Consider the following 6,585-nt stretch of genomic DNA (forward strand, 5'->3'; position numbering starts at 1 on the left):
AACGGGGGGTCGCCTTGCTTTTCCATACAACAACTAGATTTCAACCAGAGGCGGTTTACGCCGACAAAGATGGTCGCCTAGACATGGTAAAGGGCAACCTGAAGGGGAAGCTATGCACATTTGTGACAGCCTATGCCCCCAACACGGGCCAACCCGCTTTCTTAACCACCCAATTAAATAAACTTGGGGAATTCACAGAGGGTCCGACAATCCTTATGGGGGACTTTAACCTCACCTGTCAGGCAGATCTTGACAGCACACACACTAATAGAGCAATGACAGGTTCCTTTCCTGTAGCAACCAAACAAACAATACACGACCTGGGACTCAGAGACGCTTGGAGCACACTCTTTCCCACGACCAAAGACTATACCTTCTTTTCCCATGTGCATCGCACCTACTCCAGACTAGACTATATCTTTACTAGTCAAAGTCTATTGGGTTCAATTCAAGAATCAAACATTTTCCCAATTTCTATTTCAGACCACTGCCCAGTCCCCATATGCTTTAGATGGAGCGGCGCGGTGCCCAAGACCGCTAAATGGTATTTCCTGGCCTCCCTTACTAGAGATAAACTGATGAGGAATGCCCTGAGAAGTTCAATTAAGGAGTTTTTTACTCTTAACTCCCCACAAGATACATCCATGTTTAATAATTGGGACGCTTTCAAAGCGGTTCTAAGGGGCAAATGCATGGAACTTAATGCCACCTTGAATAGACAGAGAATCAAGGAGCGAGTAAACCTGGAGGCAGAATTAGACACAGCGGAGAAGGCACATAAGAGTACCCCAACCAGGAAAACACAACGCACACTTACCGCCTTGAGAGGGAAACTTAAAGCGATCTATAACAATAGAGCAGAATATACCCTGTTGCATCTCCGTCAAATTTCCTACACACAGGGAAACAAAATTGGCACACACTTAGCGAGGCAACTACGGGAAAAACGGGAACGGGAGTTCATTGAGAATATACAAAACGACGAGGGCAATATGGAATCATCCAATTTAGGGAAGGCCGCCACATTCAAACGATTTTACGAACATTTATACTCAGGGAATAGTCTAGACCCCACAGCTCAACATAACTGTTTGCAGGCACTGACCTTCCCAAAGGTAATTCCGAACCATAATGACATTCTCATAGCCCCCATCACACATAAATAGGTGGTCAAAGCGATCACTTCGCTTAAACCCAACAAAGCACCTGGGTCCGACGGCCTGACTGCCAATTTTTATAACACCTTCGCAACCGAACTCGTTCCCCACCTTACGTTACTCTTTAACAAAATGGCGAAGGAGGCTCAGGTCACCCCCACGATGGCAGAGGCAGTCATCACAGTACTCCCTAAGCCCGGCAAAAATACTCATCTATGTGCTTCCTTTCGCCCCATAGCTCTTCTAAATCTACACGCAAAACTCTACTCAGCCATATTGGCCGAATGCCTGAACGATCTACTGCCAGACCTCATACACCCGGATCAATCCGGTTTTATAAAAGGCAGGCAAACCCACGATAACATCCGAAAGAAGGTCCACCTGATTGAGAAGGCGTCCAAACGTAACATACTGGCGGTGGTAATGGGCCTAGACGCCGAAAAAGCCTTTGATAGAGTGGACTGGCCCTTCCTTTTTACCACTCTCAAACACTTTGGCTTTGCGGACAGATTCATCAATATGCTCAAAGCCAATTACACAGAGCCCAGCTCAAGAGTGCAAGTTAATGGCACACTGTCTGATTTCTTCCCGCTAACTAGGGGGACGAGACAAGGGTGTACGTTGTCACCCTTATTATTCGCTTTAAGTATCGAGCCTCTTGCAATGTATATAAGGGAGAATCCCGAGATAACGGGGCTTCCCTTTGGAGGGGATGATCACAAACGTTCGCTCTTCGCAGACGATATCCTTCTATATCTAACTCACCCGGAATCTTCTCTCCCGGCTCTGCACCGTGAACTGTCCAGATTTGAGCAAGTAGCGGGTTTTAAAAGTAACATAGATAAATCTTATATTCTAAATCTCACACTGCCGAACCATGAGGTGGAATCACTGAAGAAACGCACTCCCTTCCAATGGGCAAAAAGGTCCCTTCAATACTTGGGCATTCAGTTGACTTGAAGAGTAGAGGGTCTTTATGGGGCCAATTTCCCTCCTCTCCTTCATCAACTCCAGGGCGACCTTAAGCGATGGAAACCGATGTTCATCTCATGGCTAGGCAGCATACACGCCATCAAAATGACAGTGCTCGCAAAACTTCTATATTTATTTCAAGCGCTGCCTATACAACTAGCTAGAGACCTCCTCCCCAAATTACGGTCCTTAGTCACCCATTTCATCTGACAGGACGGACGAGCTCGCCTGCCGTTTCACGTAATGCGGTGACCACGTGCCCACGGAGGCACGGGGCTGCCCGACTTCGGCCTATACTACAAGGCCGCACAACTTAGGATAGTGACAGAGTGGACCAAACGGGCTTCGGAAAAACATTGGTTGCACATGGATAGTGCCATTGTGGGGAGGTCGATATGGGACCTATTATGGAAGCCCAAGAATGATAGGCCAGCCAATGCCTACATTAGCACCCCCACACGTACTGTATTGAAGGTTTGGGATTTTATCTCGGGGGAGACCGACTGGACCACATTTCCTTCACCGCACACACCGATACATTACAACCCGGCCTTCCCGCCAGCCCTAAGGGAGGGGTCCTTTGACGCCTTGAAGGAGGGGGGTGCCTCATGTTACAAGATCTATTCCACAACTATGATATCTTCACCTTTGAGACCTGTAAAAGAGAATTTCACTTAGGCCCAGAGGAACAATATCACTATCTGCAGCTTAAACACTAGGCTCTCACACCCTGGGTGAACGATGCGGCCACACGAGGGAAGACTACCTGTGAAAAATTTGTTCAAACAGCTGTCTCTATGAAGGGGATAATATCCTCTCTCTATAAGCTTCACCTAACATCTACTCATTCACCGCGACCTAGATATATGGCCCTGTGGGAAGGAATAGCTCAGAGGGATATAACTGAGGGGGAGTGGGCCGGGGTATGGTCTGATACAACTAAATTCAATCACTCCCTGGAACTGCGAGAGGCCCACATGAAAACCACGACGGATTGGTACCTTTACCCAACCAAGCTTAAAAAAATATTCCCAAACAAGTCTGATATGTGCTGGAGAGACTGTGGCTTCCTCAGCGATTTAGAACATATTTGGTGGGACTGCCCCGACCTGCGGCCCTTCTGGAAGGAGATCTTACCCCATATTAAAGCTATGCTGGGATACCCCATTCCAACCACTATTGAGGGAGTGCTCTTGGGCATCAGGGATCCCTCCTTGACACACCAGACCAAGGCAGACAAGGCCATTCTTTGGTCATGTCTATGGGCAGCCAAAATCGCAATAGCGGCGGCTTGGAAGAAAACAACGCCTCCCACCATTTCGATGTGGCAAGCACGGCTCTGGAGAATACTATGTCTGGAGAGGGTGACAGATATCTTCAGGGATGACTACAATATCTTTGAGTACAAATGGGGTCTGCTGGTATCCTACCTGACTCGAGGGCTACCTCTGGCAGTGTGTCCACCCTCCATTAGGGCAATGCATCTCTTTCAGTTCTGGTCCCCAGAATGTCACCTCTAGAAAGATGCTCGAAGGGGCACACTTCAATGGCTCCCTAAGAAAATAGCCCACTCTCCGCATTGAGACTTGTACCGTTCTTATCATTACACACGCTTGTCCAATGAAGCACATACCTGACACCACGACCATTATATTTTCTCTATTCAGGGGGGGAGGGAAGGGGTCTTCTTGGTTTAGGATTATGTTACCCTCCACGTTGGTGGGGTTTCGTTTGCTGATGGTCACAGGCAAATAAGTGGGCTGAATGCTTACGCTAAGCTTACGAGTTATATAATGGGCCTTTTTCGTTATTGGAAATTGTGCTTACACTGTTACACCTCATTCACAGAAAGACACAGGGTGCCGTGGGGTGAGACACAGTCACGTCCTCCGGTAAATGCAGGATGTATATTCGGTTAGCCAGATAACTGATTAGGTTTTGTTGTAATACTTAAGAACCTACTTTGTCGATTCACACTTCTGAGCCTGATAGAGACCGAGTTCGGATTTGCAGATAGTACGAGAAAGCTATTACTCATCTCATTACGGATGGACCTCTTGAACATTTCTGCAACTCCTAACTAGCCACATGTAAACCAAATTCAGTGATTACTGGAAAATGTATTATCCTGCTTGTGCTTTATTGTTATACAAACAAAATTCAATAAATATACATTTGAGAAAAAGAATATGTAAAAAGATACGTGCCAATAACCAGTGTGAGGCTAGTAATCACAGTGATGGCTACCAGTTAACACCAATGTGAGTTTAAAAACGAAGCACAGTGTGTGACCTCATTCAAGCCATATCTAGTGAACTCAATTGGAGTGGGTGTTAAAAAAGGCGACAAACGCCACTCACATTCGCTATCTTGTTTAGGTCACGTGATGCACAACCACTGAATCCTAGAGTCACGGGTTGTACCTATACCCGAGGTGCCAGGAATAAAGGAAGCGATGCACACTAATTACATCATCCGTGGAGGCATAAATGCATTATAAGTCATATGAATCTGTGTCAGAAAAACACACTCGGTCGGCACCTACCTCTCTCACTAGTGGGAACTGCAAAAAGACTGTCCCTTTTATTCCTAATCTGGACACCACTATTTCTATAAATGAAATAAACACAACAAAGCCGTCTGTCACTCGACTTGTCAATGAACAGGTCATGCTGCGCAACCGAATCTGTGTGAGGCTAAAAACACCCTTTATGTGCCACGATGAATCGAAATGTCAATTTCCTCGGTCCTCCACCATAACGATCGGCGTTCAGCGTGTGCCACACCGATTTGCCAAGGTTGCAATGCTTTATGGGCTGAACGGCGTCTCAGCAGCATGAGTACATAGCGCTGAGAATAAACACTAATGACAGACTCAATCTGGTCTCTACTATCGCTACCGCTCCATACACCTCCAATAATGGCCACAAAACTCATTATGTGCGATAAGCATACTAAACGCATATATTAAAACGATAATTCCAACACAATAAAAAAAAATATATATATTTGTGTGAACAAGGGCACGGCTGTGCTCGAATCGCATCACGGAGTAGGACAATAAAATTCTACCTGCTATCGCTATCGGGGTCTGTTTCCCTCTGTTCGCCGGTGCTGTTGCGCTGCTGTGGTGGTTCGGAGAGTTCTTGGCTGTAATATATATATATATACGCCAGTAGATAGTTATAGTTAGGATCGTGTTTCCATAGGAAATCCGCAACATTCTATTTGGAATAACTTTGGCGCCGATTGACGAATCCTCGCGAAATTTTCAAAATAGGTGGGGCGCTCCGCTCCGCTCCTTCCCTGAAAGTCTCGGGGGGATTCGTCAAGCGGGGGCTGAGAAAAAGGGGGGGGTCCCAAAACGCGTTTTCCCCATGCATTTTTCCATAGGACCTTTAGTCCAAGCTACAGCCCGAACGGCTGAACAGAATTACTTGAAATTTGGCAGAGAGGTAGTCCTCAGGTCAGGGATGTGCCTTTTACAGGTCTGGTGTAAATCTGTTCAGTATTTCCTGAGAAAATAGCATTTAAAAGCATATATATATCTATAAGCGCGCACCGTGCGCGTACGGTAAAACTTACCGTACGCGCACGCTGCCGCCATTTTGTCTCTCGCAGTCTGAGGGGGTGAAAAACAAAGGTGGAGAACGTGAAAAGGGGGCAGGGTGGACAGTTCCTGACCCCTAGCCTTTGTTAGGGGGTCACAGAAGGACCCCCAAGGGCCAAAATTTCCTTTAATTTTTTTGTGAAAAATCGCGGAGTACGCGTTGCGTGCGCGTTCGGTAGAAACGGAAAAATACCGCGAACTGCGTAATGTGAGCGCGCGGTGCGCGAAGAGCACCGTGCGCCCACCGCGAACACCGTACGGTACGCGCACGGTGAAAAACCTTAAAAAAAAAAAATACATAACTTAGCATTTAAAAAAACGTACAAATTCACTGAAAAAACCATAGGTTTCACACACGTTATAGTTAGGAATTAGCATTTAAAAAACCTTGCAAATTCACTTAAAAAACCATAGGTTTCACACATGTTATAGTTAGCTGGACATTTCACTCGTGAAAAACCATTGAAATTCCCCCGTTATAGTTAGTGCTGGCAACTATAACTCACGCGACCGCAATCCTCTGCTGAAGACGTCAGATATTACATCACTGATGACATATGTGTCTTTCTGAAAAAAAAATATTTGTAATATATGTATAGATAAAAATTCATGGAAGAAGACATGGGTAAATAAGTGTCTAAATACAGTGATGTAATATCTGACGTCATCAGCAGAGGATTGCGGTCGCGTGAGTTATAGTTGCCTGCGCTAACTTTAATGGTTTTTTAAGTGAATTTGCAAGGTTTTTTAAATGCTAATTCCTAACTATAACGTGTGTGAAACCTATGGTTTTTTCAGTGAATATATATGTATTCAAACCACCTCCAACTGCCACTACAGAAATCA

Source organism: Triturus cristatus, chromosome 3_2 (genome assembly GCF_964204655.1).
Source record: "Triturus cristatus chromosome 3_2, aTriCri1.1, whole genome shotgun sequence".
NCBI lineage: Eukaryota > Metazoa > Chordata > Amphibia > Caudata > Salamandridae > Triturus > Triturus cristatus.